Source organism: Gadus morhua, chromosome 4 (assembly GCF_902167405.1).
Source record: "Gadus morhua chromosome 4, gadMor3.0, whole genome shotgun sequence".
Classification (NCBI taxonomy): Eukaryota; Metazoa; Chordata; class Actinopteri; order Gadiformes; family Gadidae; genus Gadus; species Gadus morhua.
In genome coordinates this window covers 28724067-28741038 of record NC_044051.1, presented here as the reverse complement: position 1 = coordinate 28741038, position 16972 = coordinate 28724067, and the positions used below count along the sequence as shown (strand labels likewise).

The 16972-nt window shown below is 46.5% G+C and overlaps 28 non-coding genes across 28 annotated transcripts; 14 read left to right on the top strand and 14 right to left on the bottom strand.

The window, feature by feature from the left end:
* Positions 1–508: 508 nt before the first annotated feature.
* On the top strand, positions 509–579 carry trnag-gcc (transfer RNA glycine (anticodon GCC)). Its single transcript has one exon. It is a non-coding gene; the product is annotated as a tRNA-Gly (tRNA).
* A 398-nt stretch (positions 580–977) lies between these two features.
* trnad-guc (transfer RNA aspartic acid (anticodon GUC)) lies at positions 978–1049 on the bottom strand. Its single transcript has one exon. It is a non-coding gene; the product is annotated as a tRNA-Asp (tRNA).
* A 465-nt stretch (positions 1050–1514) lies between these two features.
* trnag-gcc (transfer RNA glycine (anticodon GCC)) lies at positions 1515–1585 on the top strand. Its single transcript has one exon. It is a non-coding gene; the product is annotated as a tRNA-Gly (tRNA).
* Positions 1586–1983: 398 nt separating this feature from the next.
* Positions 1984–2055, bottom strand: trnad-guc (transfer RNA aspartic acid (anticodon GUC)). Its single transcript has one exon. It is a non-coding gene; the product is annotated as a tRNA-Asp (tRNA).
* A 465-nt stretch (positions 2056–2520) lies between these two features.
* trnag-gcc (transfer RNA glycine (anticodon GCC)) lies at positions 2521–2591 on the top strand. The gene has a single exon. It is a non-coding gene; the product is annotated as a tRNA-Gly (tRNA).
* Positions 2592–2989: 398 nt separating this feature from the next.
* trnad-guc (transfer RNA aspartic acid (anticodon GUC)) lies at positions 2990–3061 on the bottom strand. Its single transcript has one exon. It is a non-coding gene; the product is annotated as a tRNA-Asp (tRNA).
* Positions 3062–3526: 465 nt separating this feature from the next.
* Positions 3527–3597, top strand: trnag-gcc (transfer RNA glycine (anticodon GCC)). Its single transcript has one exon. It is a non-coding gene; the product is annotated as a tRNA-Gly (tRNA).
* Positions 3598–3995: 398 nt separating this feature from the next.
* Positions 3996–4067, bottom strand: trnad-guc (transfer RNA aspartic acid (anticodon GUC)). Its single transcript has one exon. It is a non-coding gene; the product is annotated as a tRNA-Asp (tRNA).
* A 465-nt stretch (positions 4068–4532) lies between these two features.
* trnag-gcc (transfer RNA glycine (anticodon GCC)) lies at positions 4533–4603 on the top strand. The gene has a single exon. It is a non-coding gene; the product is annotated as a tRNA-Gly (tRNA).
* Positions 4604–5001: 398 nt separating this feature from the next.
* trnad-guc (transfer RNA aspartic acid (anticodon GUC)) lies at positions 5002–5073 on the bottom strand. The gene has a single exon. It is a non-coding gene; the product is annotated as a tRNA-Asp (tRNA).
* Positions 5074–5978: 905 nt separating this feature from the next.
* Positions 5979–6050, bottom strand: trnad-guc (transfer RNA aspartic acid (anticodon GUC)). The gene has a single exon. It is a non-coding gene; the product is annotated as a tRNA-Asp (tRNA).
* Positions 6051–6515: 465 nt separating this feature from the next.
* Positions 6516–6586, top strand: trnag-gcc (transfer RNA glycine (anticodon GCC)). Its single transcript has one exon. It is a non-coding gene; the product is annotated as a tRNA-Gly (tRNA).
* A 399-nt stretch (positions 6587–6985) lies between these two features.
* trnad-guc (transfer RNA aspartic acid (anticodon GUC)) lies at positions 6986–7057 on the bottom strand. The gene has a single exon. It is a non-coding gene; the product is annotated as a tRNA-Asp (tRNA).
* A 465-nt stretch (positions 7058–7522) lies between these two features.
* On the top strand, positions 7523–7593 carry trnag-gcc (transfer RNA glycine (anticodon GCC)). The gene has a single exon. It is a non-coding gene; the product is annotated as a tRNA-Gly (tRNA).
* A 431-nt stretch (positions 7594–8024) lies between these two features.
* trnad-guc (transfer RNA aspartic acid (anticodon GUC)) lies at positions 8025–8096 on the bottom strand. The gene has a single exon. It is a non-coding gene; the product is annotated as a tRNA-Asp (tRNA).
* A 1440-nt stretch (positions 8097–9536) lies between these two features.
* trnag-gcc (transfer RNA glycine (anticodon GCC)) lies at positions 9537–9607 on the top strand. Its single transcript has one exon. It is a non-coding gene; the product is annotated as a tRNA-Gly (tRNA).
* Positions 9608–10007: 400 nt separating this feature from the next.
* On the bottom strand, positions 10008–10079 carry trnad-guc (transfer RNA aspartic acid (anticodon GUC)). Its single transcript has one exon. It is a non-coding gene; the product is annotated as a tRNA-Asp (tRNA).
* A 465-nt stretch (positions 10080–10544) lies between these two features.
* On the top strand, positions 10545–10615 carry trnag-gcc (transfer RNA glycine (anticodon GCC)). The gene has a single exon. It is a non-coding gene; the product is annotated as a tRNA-Gly (tRNA).
* Positions 10616–11013: 398 nt separating this feature from the next.
* On the bottom strand, positions 11014–11085 carry trnad-guc (transfer RNA aspartic acid (anticodon GUC)). Its single transcript has one exon. It is a non-coding gene; the product is annotated as a tRNA-Asp (tRNA).
* A 465-nt stretch (positions 11086–11550) lies between these two features.
* On the top strand, positions 11551–11621 carry trnag-gcc (transfer RNA glycine (anticodon GCC)). Its single transcript has one exon. It is a non-coding gene; the product is annotated as a tRNA-Gly (tRNA).
* A 398-nt stretch (positions 11622–12019) lies between these two features.
* On the bottom strand, positions 12020–12091 carry trnad-guc (transfer RNA aspartic acid (anticodon GUC)). The gene has a single exon. It is a non-coding gene; the product is annotated as a tRNA-Asp (tRNA).
* A 465-nt stretch (positions 12092–12556) lies between these two features.
* On the top strand, positions 12557–12627 carry trnag-gcc (transfer RNA glycine (anticodon GCC)). The gene has a single exon. It is a non-coding gene; the product is annotated as a tRNA-Gly (tRNA).
* Positions 12628–13025: 398 nt separating this feature from the next.
* Positions 13026–13097, bottom strand: trnad-guc (transfer RNA aspartic acid (anticodon GUC)). The gene has a single exon. It is a non-coding gene; the product is annotated as a tRNA-Asp (tRNA).
* A 1440-nt stretch (positions 13098–14537) lies between these two features.
* trnag-gcc (transfer RNA glycine (anticodon GCC)) lies at positions 14538–14608 on the top strand. The gene has a single exon. It is a non-coding gene; the product is annotated as a tRNA-Gly (tRNA).
* A 400-nt stretch (positions 14609–15008) lies between these two features.
* trnad-guc (transfer RNA aspartic acid (anticodon GUC)) lies at positions 15009–15080 on the bottom strand. Its single transcript has one exon. It is a non-coding gene; the product is annotated as a tRNA-Asp (tRNA).
* A 465-nt stretch (positions 15081–15545) lies between these two features.
* Positions 15546–15615, top strand: trnag-gcc (transfer RNA glycine (anticodon GCC)). The gene has a single exon. It is a non-coding gene; the product is annotated as a tRNA-Gly (tRNA).
* A 400-nt stretch (positions 15616–16015) lies between these two features.
* trnad-guc (transfer RNA aspartic acid (anticodon GUC)) lies at positions 16016–16087 on the bottom strand. The gene has a single exon. It is a non-coding gene; the product is annotated as a tRNA-Asp (tRNA).
* Positions 16088–16552: 465 nt separating this feature from the next.
* On the top strand, positions 16553–16623 carry trnag-gcc (transfer RNA glycine (anticodon GCC)). The gene has a single exon. It is a non-coding gene; the product is annotated as a tRNA-Gly (tRNA).
* The last annotated feature ends 349 nt before the right edge of the window (positions 16624–16972 follow it).

Genomic DNA, 16972 nt, shown 5'->3' with positions numbered 1-16972 from the left:
CCCGCGTGACAGGCAGGGATACTGACCACTATACTAACAAGGAACTCTGAGATTTCACGTTCCTCAACACGTCCAAGAACTTTGACGTCTACAGGTGGAAACGTGAGTCTGACCAATTCATTTCTGGGGGCACAAATTTTTGAGCTAACAAGCGTTGGTGTTAAATTGGCAGAATTACCTGTCATGCATGAAGCCCTGGTCTGCAACATTGGAAAGTATCTGGGCTGCATTGTAGTGCACCTGCTGCTGAATCTCTGGCTGATTGCAGGCAAAGGTATAAGGCTGGGTCATTTGTGTGACCAAAACAAATTGGCTCTTTTCGTTCAGACTGAGCGAATCCAAGAATCTTCACATTCCTGGTTTCATGCATGGCCAATGGATACTGACCACTGTACTAATGAGGGGCTGTGGCGTGCTAGTATTTCTTAAAGTGAGCAAGCACTTTGAGTCCTGCAGGTGGAAATGTGTCTCGAGAGGATTTTGTGAGCCAAATTGTGACTAAATGTGAGCATTGGTGGTTCAGTGGTAGAATTCTCGCCTGCCACGCGGGAGGCCCGGGTTCGATTCCCGGCCAATGCAGTGTATAATTATTATGAATTCTTAAAACGCATCTTAAACACTGTGTGAATGGTCACCTCTCACCGAACATCAAACTGAGCGGGTGAACCTAACTAAACAGATCGTCTGAAATAAATAGTTCTTGACGACAGTGATTTCACTTTTCGTAAGGTGACCTCAAAACTCCCTTCAGAAGTGGGACTCAAATCCACTCTTCCAGACGAGACAGCGACCTGATTGCAGCACCATAGACCGATCGGCCATCCTGACACAAACTAATAAGTGTACCAGAGTGAATAGTGCGTTCCATTTCGTTAAACTCGTCACGTTATCAAGGCCTCGTCTTGCTGACAGACGCCTCATGCATCTCAAATAACGCCAGGTCGAATGTGTTCGGCACTGTGAGTAAAATTGCCTTACTCCCCGTCGGGGAATTGAACCCCGGTCTCCCGCGTGACAGGCGGGGATACTGACCACTATACTAACGAGGAACTCTGAGATTTCACATTCCTCAACACGTCCAAGAACTTTGACGTCTACAGGTGGAAACGTGAGTCTGAATAATTAATTTCTGGGGGCACAAAATCTTGAGCTAACAAGCGTTGGTGTTTCATTGGTAGAATTACCTGTCATGCGTGAAGCCCTGGTCTGCAACATTGGAAAGTATCCGGGCTGCATTGTAGTGCACCTGCTGCTGAATGTCTGGCTGATTGCAGGCAAAGGTATAAGGCTGGGTCATTTGTGTGACCAAAACAAATTGGCTCTTTTCGTTCAGACTGAGCGAAACCAAGAATCTTCACATTCCTGGTTTCATGCATGGCCAATGGATACTGACCACTGTACTAATGAGGGGCTGTGGCGTTCTAGTATTTCTTAAAGTGAGCAAGCACTTTGAGTCCTGCAGGTGGAAATGTGTCTCGAGAGGATTTTGTGAGCCAAAGTGTGACTAAATGTGAGCATTGGTGGTTCAGTGGTAGAATTCTCGCCTGCCACGCGGGAGGCCCGGGTTCGATTCCCGGCCAATGCAGTGGATAATTATTATGAATTCTTAAAACGCATCTTAAACACTGTGTGAATGGTCACCTCTCACCGAACATCAAACTGAGCGGGTGAACCTAACTAAACAGATCGTCTGAAATAAATAGTTCTTGACGACAGTGATTTCACTTTTCGTAAGGTGACCTCAAAACTCCCTTCAGAAGTGGGACTCAAATCCACTCTTCCAGACGAGACAGCGACCTGATTGCAGCACCATAGACCGATCGGCCATCCTGACACAAACTAATAAGTGTACCAGAGTGAATAGTGCGTTCCATTTCGTTAAACTCGTCACGTTATCAAGGCCTCGTCTTGCTGACAGACGCCTCATGCATCTCAAATAACGCCAGGTCGAATGTGTTCGGCACTGTGAGTAAAATTGCCTTACTCCCCGTCGGGGAATTGAACCCCGGTCTCCCGCGTGACAGGCGGGGATACTGACCACTATACTAACGAGGAACTCTGAGATTTCACATTCCTCAACACGTCCAAGAACTTTGACGTCTACAGGTGGAAACGTGAGTCTGAATAATTCATTTCTGGGGGCACAAATTCTTGAGCTAACAAGCGTTGGTGTTTCATTGGTAGAATTACCTGTCATGCGTGAAGCCCTGGTCTGCAACATTGGAAAGTATCTGGGCTGCATTGTAGTGCACCTGCTGCTGAATGTCTGGCTGATTGCAGGCAAAGGTATAAGGCTGGGTCATTTGTGTGACCAAAACAAATTGGCTCTTTTCGTTCAGACTGAGCGAAACCAAGAATCTTCACATTCCTGGTTTCATGCATGGCCAATGGATACTGACCACTGTACTAATGAGGGGCTGTGGCGTTCTAGTATTTCTTAAAGTGAGCAAGCACTTTGAGTCCTGCAGGTGGAAATGTGTCTCGAGAGGATTTTGTGAGCCAAAGTGTGACTAAATGTGAGCATTGGTGGTTCAGTGGTAGAATTCTCGCCTGCCACGCGGGGGGACCGGGTTCGATTCCCGGCCAATGCAGTGGATAATTATTATGAATTCTTAAAACGCATCTTAAACACTGTGTGAATGGTCACCTCTCACCGAACATCAAACTGAGCGGGTGAACCTAACTAAACAGATCGTCTGAAATAAATAGTTCTTGACGACAGTGATTTCACTTTTCGTAAGGTGACCTCAAAACTCCCTTCAGAAGTGGGACTCAAATCCACTCTTCCAGACGAGACAGCGACCTGATTGCAGCACCATAGACCGATCGGCCATCCTGACACAAACTAATAAGTGTACCAGAGTGAATAGTGGGTTCCATTTCGTTAAACTCGTCACGTTATCAAGGCCTCGTCTTGCTGACAGACGCCTCATGCATCTCAAATAACGCCAGGTCAAATGTGTTTGGCACTGTGAGTAAAATTGCCTTACTCCCCGTCGGGGAATTGAACCCCGGTCTCCCGCGTGACAGGCGGGGATACTGACCACTATACTAACGAGGAACACTGAGATTTCACATTCCTCAACACGTCCAAGAACTTTGACGTCTACAGGTGGAAACGTGAGTCTGAATAATTAATTTCTGGGGGCACAAAATCTTGAGCTAACAAGCGTTGGTGTTTCATTGGTAGAATTACCTGTCATGCGTGAAGCCCTGGTCTGCAACATTGGAAAGTATCCGGGCTGCATTGTAGTGCACCTGCTGCTGAATGTCTGGCTGATTGCAGGCAAAGGTATAAGGCTGGGTCATTTGTGTGACCAAAACAAATTGGCTCTTTTCGTTCAGACTGAGCGAAACCAAGAATCTTCACATTCCTGGTTTCATGCATGGCCAATGGATACTGACCACTGTACTAATGAGGGGCTGTGGCGTTCTAGTATTTCTTAAAGTGAGCAAGCACTTTGAGTCCTGCAGGTGGAAATGTGTCTCGAGAGGATTTTGTGAGCCAAAGTGTGACTAAATGTGAGCATTGGTGGTTCAGTGGTAGAATTCTCGCCTGCCACGCGGGAGGCCCGGGTTAGTTTCCCGGCCAATGCAGTGGATAATTATTATGAATTCTTAAAACGCATCTTAAACACTGTGTGAATGGTCACCTCTCACCGAACATCAAACTGAGCGGGTGAACCTAACTAAACAGATCGTCTGAAATAAATAGTTCTTGACGACAGTGATTTCACTTTTCGTAAGGTGACCTCAAAACTCCCTTCAGAAGTGGGACTCAAATCCACTCTTCCAGACGAGACAGCGACCTGATTGCAGCACCATAGACCGATCGGCCATCCTGACACAAACTAATAAGTGTACCAGAGTGAATAGTGGGTTCCATTTCGTTAAACTCGTCACGTTATCAAGGCCTCGTCTTGCTGACAGACGCCTCATGCATCTCAAATAACGCCAGGTCGAATGTGTTTGGCACTGTGAGTAAAATTGCCTTACTCCCCGTCGGGGAATTGAACCCCGGTCTCCCGCGTGACAGGCGGGGATACTGACCACTATACTAACGAGGAACTCTGAGATTTCACATTCCTCAACACGTCCAAGAACTTTGACGTCTACAGGTGGAAACGTGAGTCTGAATAATTAATTTCTGGGGGCACAAAATCTTGAGCTAACAAGCGTTGGTGTTTCATTGGTAGAATTACCTGTCATGCGTGAAGCCCTGGTCTGCAACATTGGAAAGTATCCGGGCTGCATTGTAGTGCACCTGCTGCTGAATGTCTGGCTGATTGCAGGCAAAGGTATAAGGCTGGGTCATTTGTGTGACCAAAACAAATTGGCTCTTTTCGTTCAGACTGAGCGAAACCAAGAATCTTCACATTCCTGGTTTCATGCATGGCCAATGGATACTGACCACTGTACTAATGAGGGGCTGTGGCGTTCTAGTATTTCTTAAAGTGAGCAAGCACTTTGAGTCCTGCAGGTGGAAATGTGTCTCGAGAGGATTTTGTGAGCCAAAGTGTGACTAAATGTGAGCATTGGTGGTTCAGTGGTAGAATTCTCGCCTGCCACGCGGGAGGCCCGGGTTCGATTCCCGGCCAATGCAGTGGATAATTATTATGAATTCTTAAAACGCATCTTAAACACTGTGTGAATGGTCACCTCTCACCGAACATCAAACTGAGCGGGTGAACCTAACTAAACAGATCGTCTGAAATAAATAGTTCTTGACGACAGTGATTTCACTTTTCGTAAGGTGACCTCAAAACTCCCTTCAGAAGTGGGACTCAAATCCACTCTTCCAGACGAGACAGCGACCTGATTGCAGCACCATAGACCGATCGGCCATCCTGACACAAACTAATAAGTGTACCAGAGTGAATAGTGGGTTCCATTTCGTTAAACTCGTCACGTTATCAAGGCCTCGTCTTGCTGACAGACGCCTCATGCATCTCAAATAACGCCAGGTCGAATGTGTTTGGCACTGTGAGTAAAATTGCCTTACTCCCCGTCGGGGAATTGAACCCCGGTCTCCCGCGTGACAGGCGGGGATACTGACCACTATACTAACGAGGAACTCTGAGATTTCACATTCCTCAACACGTCCAAGAACTTTGACGTCTACAGGTGGAAACGTGAGTCTGAATAATTAATTTCTGGGGGCACAAAATCTTGAGCTAACAAGCGTTGGTGTTTCATTGGTAGAATTACCTGTCATGCGTGAAGCCCTGGTCTGCAACATTGGAAAGTATCCGGGCTGCATTGTAGTGCACCTGCTGCTGAATGTCTGGCTGATTGCAGGCAAAGGTATAAGGCTGGGTCATTTGTGTGACCAAAACAAATTGGCTCTTTTCGTTCAGACTGAGCGAAACCAAGAATCTTCACATTCCTGGTTTCATGCATGGCCAATGGATACTGACCACTGTACTAATGAGGGGCTGTGGCGTTCTAGTATTTCTTAAAGTGAGCAAGCACTTTGAGTCCTGCAGGTGGAAATGTGTCTCGAGAGGATTTTGTGAGCCAAAGTGTGACTAAATGTGAGCATTGGTGGTTCAGTGGTAGAATTCTCGCCGGCCAATGCAGTGTATAATTATTATGAATTCTTAAAACGCATCTTAAACACTGTGTGAATGGTCACCTCTCACCGAACATCAAACTGAGCGGGTGAACCTAACTAAACAGATCGTCTGAAATAAATAGTTCTTGACGACAGTGATTTCACTTTTCGTAAGGTGACCTCAAAACTCCCTTCAGAAGTGGGACTCAAATCCACTCTTCCAGACGAGACAGCGACCTGATTGCAGCACCATAGACCGATCGGCCATCCTGACACAAACTAAAAAGTGTACCAGAGTGAATAGTGGGTTCCATTTTGTTAAACTCGTCAAGTTATCAATGGCCTCGTCTTGCTCACAGACGCCTCATGCATCTCAAATAACGCCAGGTCGAATGTGTTCGGCACTGTGAGTAAAATTGCCTTACTCCCCGTCGGGGAATTGAACCCCGGTCTCCCGCGTGACAGGCGGGGATACTGACCACTATACTAACGAGGAACTCTGAGATTTCACATTCCTCAACACGTCCAAGAACTTTGACGTCTACAGGTGGAAACGTGAGTCTGAATAATTAATTTCTGGGGGCACAAAATCTTGAGCTAACAAGCGTTGGTGTTTCATTGGTAGAATTACCTGTCATGCGTGAAGCCCTGGTCTGCAACATTGGAAAGTATCCGGGCTGCATTGTAGTGCACCTGCTGCTGAATGTCTGGCTGATTGCAGGCAAAGGTATAAGGCTGGGTCATTTGTGTGACCAAAACAAATTGGCTCTTTTCGTTCAGACTGAGCGAAACCAAGAATCTTCACATTCCTGGTTTCATGCATGGCCAATGGATACTGACCACTGTACTAATGAGGGGCTGTGGCGTTCTAGTATTTCTTAAAGTGAGCAAGCACTTTGAGTCCTGCAGGTGGAAATGTGTCTCGAGAGGATTTTGTGAGCCAAAGTGTGACTAAATGTGAGCATTGGTGGTTCAGTGGTAGAATTCTCGCCTGCCACGCGGGAGGCCCGGGTTCGATTCCCGGCCAATGCAGTGGATAATTATTATGAATTCTTAAAACGCATCTTAAACACTGTGTGAATGGTCACCTCTCACCGAACATCAAACTGAGCGGGTGAACCTAACTAAACAGATCGTCTGAAATAAATAGTTCTTGACGACAGTGATTTCACTTTTCGTAAGGTGACCTCAAAACTCCCTTCAGAAGTGGGACTCAAATCCACTCTTCCAGACGAGACAGCAAACTAATAAGCAGCACCATAGACCGATCGGCCATCCTGACACAAACTAATAAGTGTACCAGAGTGAATAGTGCGTTCCATTTCGTTAAACCCGTCACGTTATCAAGGCCTCGTCTTGCTGACAGACGCCTCATGCATCTCAAATAACGCCAGGTCGAATGTGTTCGGCACTGTGAGTAAAATTGCCTTACTCCCCGTCGGGGAATTGAACCCCGGTCTCCCGCGTGACAGGCGGGGATACTGACCACTATACTAACGAGGAACTCTGAGATTTCACATTCCTCAACACGTGCAAGAACTTTGACGTCTACAGGTGGAAACGTGAGTCTGAATAATTCATTTCTGGGGGCACAAATTCTTGAGCTAACAAGCGTTGGTGTTTCATTGGTAGAATTACCTGTCATGCGTGAAGCCCTGGTCTGCAACATTGGAAAGTATCTGGGCTGCATTGTAGTGCACCTGCTGCTGAATGTCTGGCTGATTGCAGGCAAAGGTATAAGGCTGGGTCATTTGTGTGACCAAAACAAATTGGCTCTTTTCGTTCAGACTGAGCGAAACCAAGAATCTTCACATTCCTGGTTTCATGCATGGCCAATGGATACTGACCACTGTACTAATGAGGGGCTGTGGCGTTCTAGTATTTCTTAAAGTGAGCAAGCACTTTGAGTCCTGCAGGTGGAAATGTGTCTCGAGAGGATTTTGTGAGCCAAAGTGTGACTAAATGTGAGCATTGGTGGTTCAGTGGTAGAATTCTCGCCTGCCACGCGGGGGGCCCGGGTTCGATTCCCGGCCAATGCAGTGGATAATTATTATGAATTCTTAAAACGCATCTTAAACACTGTGTGAATGGTCACCTCTCACCGAACATCAAACTGAGCGGGTGAACCTAACTAAACAGATCGTCTGAAATAAATAGTTCTTGACGACAGTGATTTCACTTTTCGTAAGGTGACCTCAAAACTCCCTTCAGAAGTGGGACTCAAATCCACTCTTCCAGACGAGACAGCGACCTGATTGCAGCACCATAGACCGATCGGCCATCCTGACACAAACACTTATTAGTACAGTGGATACTGACCACTGTACTAATAAGTGTACCAGAGTGAATAGTGCGTTCCATTTCGTTAAACTCGTCACGTTATCAAGGCCTCGTCTTGCTGACAGACGCCTCATGCATCTCAAATAACGCCAGGTCGAATGTGTTAGGCACTGTGAGTAAAATTGCCTTACTCCACGTCGGGGAATTGAACCCCGGTCTCCCGCGTGACAGGCGGGGATACTGACCACTATACTAACGAGGAACTCTGAGATTTCACATTCCTCAACACGTCCAAGAACTTTGACGTCTACAGGTGGAAACGTGAGTCTGAATAATTAATTTCTGGGGGCACAAAATCTTGAGCTAACAAGCGTTGGTGTTTCATTGGTAGAATTACCTGTCATGCGTGAAGCCCTGGTCTGCAACATTGGAAAGTATCCGGGCTGCATTGTAGTGCACCTGCTGCTGAATGTCTGGCTGATTGCAGGCAAAGGTATAAGGCTGGGTCATTTGTGTGACCAAAACAAATTGGCTCTTTTCGTTCAGACTGAGCGAAACCAAGAATCTTCACATTCCTGGTTTCATGCATGGCCAATGGATACTGACCACTGTACTAATGAGGGGCTGTGGCGTTCTAGTATTTCTTAAAGTGAGCAAGCACTTTGAGTCCTGCAGGTGGAAATGTGTCTCGAGAGGATTTTGTGAGCCAAAGTGTGACTAAATGTGAGCATTGGTGGTTCAGTGGTAGAATTCTCGCCGGCCAATGCAGTGTATAATTATTATGAATTCTTAAAACGCATCTTAAACACTGTGTGAATGGTCACCTCTCACCGAACATCAAACTGAGCGGGTGAACCTAACTAAACAGATCGTCTGAAATAAATAGTTCTTGACGACAGTGATTTCACTTTTCGTAAGGTGACCTCAAAACTCCCTTCAGAAGTGGGACTCAAATCCACTCTTCCAGACGAGACAGCGACCTGATTGCAGCACCATAGACCGATCGGCCATCCTGACACAAACTAAAAAGTGTACCAGAGTGAATAGTGGGTTCCATTTTGTTAAACTCGTCAAGTTATCAATGGCCTCGTCTTGCTCACAGACGCCTCATGCATCTCAAATAACGCCAGGTCGAATGTGTTCGGCACTGTGAGTAAAATTCCCTTACTCCCCGTCGGGGAATTAAACCCGTCTCCCGCGTGACAGGCAGGGATACTGACCACTATACTAACGAGGAACTCTGAGATTTTACATTCCTCAACACGTCCAAGAACTTTGACGTCTACAGGTGGAAACGTGAGTCTGAATAATTAATTTCTGGGGGCACAAAATCTTGAGCTAACAAGCGTTGGTGTTTCATTGGTAGAATTACCTGTCATGCGTGAAGCCCTGGTCTGCAACATTGGAAAGTATCTGGGCTGCATTGTAGTGCACCTGCTGCTGAATGTCTGGCTGATTGCAGGCAAAGGTATAAGGCTGGGTCATTTGTGTGACCAAAACAAATTGGCTCTTTTCGTTCAGACTGAGCGAAACCAAGAATCTTCACATTCCTGGTTTCATGCATGGCCAATGGATACTGACCACTGTACTAATGAGGGGCTGTGGCGTTCTAGTATTTCTTAAAGTGAGCAAGCACTTTGAGTCCTGCAGGTGGAAATGTGTCTCGAGAGGATTTTGTGAGCCAAAGTGTGACTAAATGTGAGCATTGGTGGTTCAGTGGTAGAATTCTCGCCTGCCACGCGGGGGGCCCTGGTTCGACTCCCGGCCAATGAAGTGTATAATTATTATGAATTCTTAAAACGCATCATAAACACACTGTGTGAATGGTCACCTCTCACCGAACATCAAACTGAGCGGGTGAACTTAACTAAACAGATCGTCTGAAATAAATAGTTCTTGACGACAGTGATTTCACTTTTCGTAAGGTGACCTCAAAACTCCCTTCAGAAGTGGGACTCAAATCCACTCTTCCAGACGAGACAGCGACCTGATTGCAGCACCATAGACCGATCGGCCATCCTGACACAAACTAATAAGTGTACCAGAGTGAATAGTGGGTTCCATTTCGTTAAACTCGTCACGTTATCAAGGCCTCGTCTTGCTGACAGACGCCTCATGCATCTCAAATAACGCCAGGTCGAATGTGTTTGGCACTGTGAGTAAAATTGCCTTACTCCCCGTCGGGGAATTGAACCCCGATCTCCCGCGTGACAGGCGGGGATACTGACCACTATACTAACGAGGAACTCTGAGATTTCACATTCCTCAACACGTCCAAGAACTTTGACGTCTACAGGTGGAAACGTGAGTCTGAATAATTAATTTCTGGGGGCACAAAATCTTGAGCTAACAAGCGTTGGTGTTTCATTGGTAGAATTACCTGTCATGCGTGAAGCCCTGGTCTGCAACATTGGAAAGTATCCGGGCTGCATTGTAGTGCACCTGCTGCTGAATGTCTGGCTGATTGCAGGCAAAGGTATAAGGCTGGGTCATTTGTGTGACCAAAACAAATTGGCTCTTTTCGTTCAGACTGAGCGAAACCAAGAATCTTCACATTCCTGGTTTCATGCATGGCCAATGGATACTGACCACTGTACTAATGAGGGGCTGTGGCGTTCTAGTATTTCTTAAAGTGAGCAAGCACTTTGAGTCCTGCAGGTGGAAATGTGTCTCGAGAGGATTTTGTGAGCCAAAGTGTGACTAAATGTGAGCATTGGTGGTTCAGTGGTAGAATTCTCGCCTGCCACGCGGGAGGCCCGGGTTCGATTCCCGGCCAATGCAGTGTATAATTATTATGAATTCTTAAAACGCATCTTAAACACTGTGTGAATGGTCACCTCTCACCGAACATCAAACTGAGCGGGTGAACCTAACTAAACAGATCGTCTGAAATAAATAGTTCTTGACGACAGTGATTTCACTTTTCGTAAGGTGACCTCAAAACTCCCTTCAGAAGTGGGACTCAAATCCACTCTTCCAGACGAGACAGCGACCTGATTGCAGCACCATAGACCGATCGGCCATCCTGACACAAACTAATAAGTGTACCAGAGTGAATAGTGCGTTCCATTTCGTTAAACTCGTCACGTTATCAAGGCCTCGTCTTGCTGACAGACGCCTCATGCATCTCAAATAACGCCAGGTCGAATGTGTTCGGCACTGTGAGTAAAATTGCCTGACTCCCCGTCGGGGAATTGAACCCCGGTCTCCCGCGTGACAGGCGGGGATACTGACCACTATACTAACGAGGAACTCTGAGATTTCACATTCCTCAACACGTCCAAGAACTTTGACGTCTACAGGTGGAAACGTGAGTCTGAATAATTAATTTCTGGGGGCACAAAATCTTGAGCTAACAAGCGTTGGTGTTTCATTGGTAGAATTACCTGTCATGCGTGAAGCCCTGGTCTGCAACATTGGAAAGTATCCGGGCTGCATTGTAGTGCACCTGCTGCTGAATGTCTGGCTGATTGCAGGCAAAGGTATAAGGCTGGGTCATTTCTGTGACCAAAACAAATTGGCTCTTTTCGTTCAGACTGAGCGAAACCAAGAATCTTCACATTCCTGGTTTCATGCATGGCCAATGGATACTGACCACTGTACTAATGAGGGGCTGTGGCGTTCTAGTATTTCTTAAAGTGAGCAAGCACTTTGAGTCCTGCAGGTGGAAATGTGTCTCGAGAGGATTTTGTGAGCCAAAGTGTGACTAAATGTGAGCATTGGTGGTTCAGTGGTAGAATTCTCGCCTGCCACGCGGGAGGCCCGGGTTCGATTCCCGGCCAATGCAGTGGATAATTATTATGAATTCTTAAAACGGATCTTAAACACTGTGTGAATGGTCACCTCTCACCGAACATCAAACTGAGCGGGTGAACCTAACTAAACAGATCGTCTGAAATAAATAGTTCTTGACGACAGTGATTTCACTTTTCGTAAGGTGACCTCAAAACTCCCTTCAGAAGTGGGACTCAAATCCACTCTTCCAGACGAGACAGCGACCTGATTGCAGCACCATAGACCGATCGGCCATCCTGACACAAACTAATAAGTGTACCAGAGTGAATAGTGGGTTCCATTTCGTTAAACTCGTCACGTTATCAAGGCCTCGTCTTGCTGACAGACGCCTCATGCATCTCAAATAACGCCAGGTCGAATGTGTTCGGCACTGTGAGTAAAATTGCCTTACTCCCCGTCGGGGAATTGAACCCCGGTCTCCCGCGTGACAGGCGGGGATACTGACCACTATACTAACGAGGAACTCTGAGATTTCACATTCCTCAACACGTCCAAGAACTTTGACGTCTACAGGTGGAAACGTGAGTCTGAATAATTCATTTCTGGGGGCACAAATTCTTGAGCTAACAAGCGTTGGTGTTTCATTGGTAGAATTACCTGTCATGCGTGAAGCCCTGGTCTGCAACATTGGAAAGTATCTGGGCTGCATTGTAGTGCACCTGCTGCTGAATGTCTGGCTGATTGCAGGCAAAGGTATAAGGCTGGGTCATTTGTGTGACCAAAACAAATTGGCTCTTTTCGTTCAGACTGAGCGAAACCAAGAATCTTCACATTCCTGGTTTCATGCATGGCCAATGGATACTGACCACTGTACTAATGAGGGGCTGTGGCGTTCTAGTATTTCTTAAAGTGAGCAAGCACTTTGAGTCCTGCAGGTGGAAATGTGTCTCGAGAGGATTTTGTGAGCCAAAGTGTGACTAAATGTGAGCATTGGTGGTTCAGTGGTAGAATTCTCGCCTGCCACGCGGGAGGCCCGGGTTCGATTCCCGGCCAATGCAGTGTATAATTATTATGAATTCTTAAAACGCATCTTAAACACTGTGTGAATGGTCACCTCTCACCGAACATCAAACTGAGCGGGTGAACCTAACTAAACAGATCGTCTGAAATAAATAGTTCTTGACGACAGTGATTTCACTTTTCGTAAGGTGACCTCAAAACTCCCTTCAGAAGTGGGACTCAAATCCACTCTTCCAGACGAGACAGCGACCTGATTGCAGCACCATAGACCGATCGGCCATCCTGACACAAACTAATAAGTGTACCAGAGTGAATAGTGGGTTCCATTTCGTTAAACTCGTCACGTTATCAAGGCCTCGTCTTGCTGACAGACGCCTCATGCATCTCAAATAACGCCAGGTCGAATGTGTTCGGCACTGTGAGTAAAATTGCCTTACTCCCCGTCGGGGAATTGAACCCCGGTCTCCCGCGTGACAGGCGGGGATACTGACCACTATACTAACGAGGAACTCTGAGATTTCTCATTCCTCAACACGTCCAAGAACTTTGACGTCTACAGGTGGAAACGTGAGTCTGAATAATTAATTTCTGGGGGCACAAAATCTTGAGCTAACAAGCGTTGGTGTTTCATTGGTAGAATTACCTGTCATGCGTGAAGCCCTGGTCTGCAACATTGGAAAGTATCCGGGCTGCATTGTAGTGCACCTGCTGCTGAATGTCTGGCTGATTGCAGGCAAAGGTATAAGGCTGGGTCATTTGTGTGACCAAAACAAATTGGCTCTTTTCGTTCAGACTGAGCGAAACCAAGAATCTTCACATTCCTGGTTTCATGCATGGCCAATGGATACTGACCACTGTACTAATGAGGGGCTGTGGCGTTCTAGTATTTCTTAAAGTGAGCAAGCACTTTGAGTCCTGCAGGTGGAAATGTGTCTCGAGAGGATTTTGTGAGCCAAAGTGTGACTAAATGTGAGCATTGGTGGTTCAGTGGTAGAATTCTCGCCGGCCAATGCAGTGTATAATTATTATGAATTCTTAAAACGCATCTTAAACACTGTGTGAATGGTCACCTCTCACCGAACATCAAACTGAGCGGGTGAACCTAACTAAACAGATCGTCTGAAATAAATAGTTCTTGACGACAGTGATTTCACTTTTCGTAAGGTGACCTCAAAACTCCCTTCAGAAGTGGGACTCAAATCCACTCTTCCAGACGAGACAGCGACCTGATTGCAGCACCATAGACCGATCGGCCATCCTGACACAAACTAAAAAGTGTACCAGAGTGAATAGTGGGTTCCATTTTGTTAAACTCGTCAAGTTATCAATGGCCTCGTCTTGCTCACAGACGCCTCATGCATCTCAAATAACGCCAGGTCGAATGTGTTCGGCACTGTGAGTGAAATTCCCTTACTCCCCGTCGGGGAATTAAACACGTCTCCCGCGTGACAGGCAGGGATACTGACCACTATACTAACGAGGAACTCTGAGATTTCACGTTCCTCAACACGTCCAAGAACTTTGACGTCTACAGGTGGAAACGTGAGTCTGAATAATTAATTTCTGGGGGCACAAAATCTTGAGCTAACAAGCGTTGGTGTTTCATTGGTAGAATTACCTGTCATGCGTGAAGCCCTGGTCTGCAACATTGGAAAGTATCTGGGCTGCATTGTAGTGCACCTGCTGCTGAATGTCTGGCTGATTGCAGGCAAAGGTATAAGGCTGGGTCATTTGTGTGACCAAAACAAATTGGCTCTTTTCGTTCAGACTGAGCGAAACCAAGAATCTTCACATTCCTGGTTTCATGCATGGCCAATGGATACTGACCACTGTACTAATGAGGGGCTGTGGCGTTCTAGTATTTCTTAAAGTGAGCAAGCACTTTGAGTCCTGCAGGTGGAAATGTGTCTCGAGAGGATTTTGTGAGCCAAAGTGTGACTAAATGTGAGCATTGGTGGTTCAGTGGTAGAATTCTCGCCTGCCACGCGGGGGGCCCTGGTTCGACTCCCGGCCAATGAAGTGTATAATTATTATGAATTCTTAAAACGCATCTTAAACACACTGTGTGAATGGTCACCTCTCACCGAACATCAAACTGAGCGGGTGAACTTAACTAAACAGATCGTCTGAAATAAATAGTTCTTGACGACAGTGATTTCACTTTTCGTAAGGTGACCTCAAAACTCCCTTCAGAAGTGGGACTCAAATCCACTCTTCCAGACGAGACAGCGACCTGATTGCAGCACCATAGACCGATCGGCCATCCTGACACAAACTAATAAGTGTACCAGAGTGAATAGTGGGTTCCATTTCGTTAAACTCGTCACGTTATCAAGGCCTCGTCTTGCTGACAGACGCCTCATGCATCTCAAATAACGCCAGGTCGAATGTGTTTGGCACTGTGAGTAAAATTGCCTTACTCCCCGTCGGGGAATTGAACCCCGATCTCCCGCGTGACAGGCGGGGATACTGACCACTATACTAACGAGGAACTCTGAGATTTTACATTCCTCAACACGTCCAAGAACTTTGACGTCTACAGGTGGAAACGTGAGTCTGAATAATTAATTTCTGGGGGCACAAAATCTTGAGCTAACAAGCGTTGGTGTTTCATTGGTAGAATTACCTGTCATGCGTGAAGCCCTGGTCTGCAACATTGGAAAGTATCCGGGCTGCATTGTAGTGCACCTGCTGCTGAATGTCTGGCTGATTGCAGGCAAAGGTATAAGGCTGGGTCATTTGTGTGACCAAAACAAATTGGCTCTTTTCGTTCAGACTGAGCGAAACCAAGAATCTTCACATTCCTGGTTTCATGCATGGCCAATGGATACTGACCACTGTACTAATGAGGGGCTGTGGCGTTCTAGTATTTCTTAAAGTGAGCAAGCACTTTGAGTCCTGCAGGTGGAAATGTGTCTCGAGAGGATTTTGTGAGCCAAAGTGTGACTAAATGTGAGCATTGGTGGTTCAGTGGTAGAATTCTCGCCTGCCACGCGGGGGCCCTGGTTCGACTCCCGGCCAATGAAGTGTATAATTATTATGAATTCTTAAAACGCATCTTAAACACACTGTGTGAATGGTCACCTCTCACCGAACATCAAACTGAGCGGGTGAACTTAACTAAACAGATCGTCTGAAATAAATAGTTCTTGACGACAGTGATTTCACTTTTCGTAAGGTGACCTCAAAACTCCCTTCAGAAGTGGGACTCAAATCCACTCTTCCAGACGAGACAGCGACCTGATTGCAGCACCATAGACCGATCGGCCATCCTGACACAAACTAATAAGTGTACCAGAGTGAATAGTGGGTTCCATTTCGTTAAACTCGTCACGTTATCAAGGCCTCGTCTTGCTGACAGACGCCTCATGCATCTCAAATAACGCCAGGTCGAATGTGTTTGGCACTGTGAGTAAAATTGCCTTACTCCCCGTCGGGGAATTGAACCCCGATCTCCCGCGTGACAGGCGGGGATACTGACCACTATACTAACGAGGAACTCTGAGATTTTACATTCCTCAACACGTCCAAGAACTTTGACGTCTACAGGTGGAAACGTGAGTCTGAATAATTAATTTCTGGGGGCACAAAATCTTGAGCTAACAAGCGTTGGTGTTTCATTGGTAGAATTACCTGTCATGCGTGAAGCCCTGGTCTGCAACATTGGAAAGTATCCGGGCTGCATTGTAGTGCACCTGCTGCTGAATGTCTGGCTGATTGCAGGCAAAGGTATAAGGCTGGGTCATTTGTGTGACCAAAACAAATTGGCTCTTTTCGTTCAGACTGAGCGAAACCAAGAATCTTCACATTCCTGGTTTCATGCATGGCCAATGGATACTGACCACTGTACTAATGAGGGGCTGTGGCGTTCTAGTATTTCTTAAAGTGAGCAAGCACTTTGAGTCCTGCAGGTGGAAATGTGTCTCGAGAGGATTTTGTGAGCCAAAGTGTGACTAAATGTGAGCATTGGTGGTTCAGTGGTAGAATTCTCGCCTGCCACGCGGGGGGCCCTGGTTCGACTCCCGGCCAATGAAGTGTATAATTATTATGAATTCTTAAAACGCATCTTAAACACACTGTGTGAATGGTCACCTCTCACCGAACATCAAACTGAGCGGGTGAACTTAACTAAACAGATCGTCTGAAATAAATAGTTCTTGACGACAGTGATTTCACTTTTCGTAAGGTGACCTCAAAACTCCCTTCAGAAGTGGGACTCAAATCCACTCTTCCAGACGAGACAGCGACCTGATTGCAGCACCATAGACCGATCGGCCATCCTGACACAAACTAATAAGTGTACCAGAGTGAATAGTGGGTTCCATTTCGTTAAACTCGTCACGTTATCAAGGCCTCGTCTTGCTGACAGACGCCTCATGCATC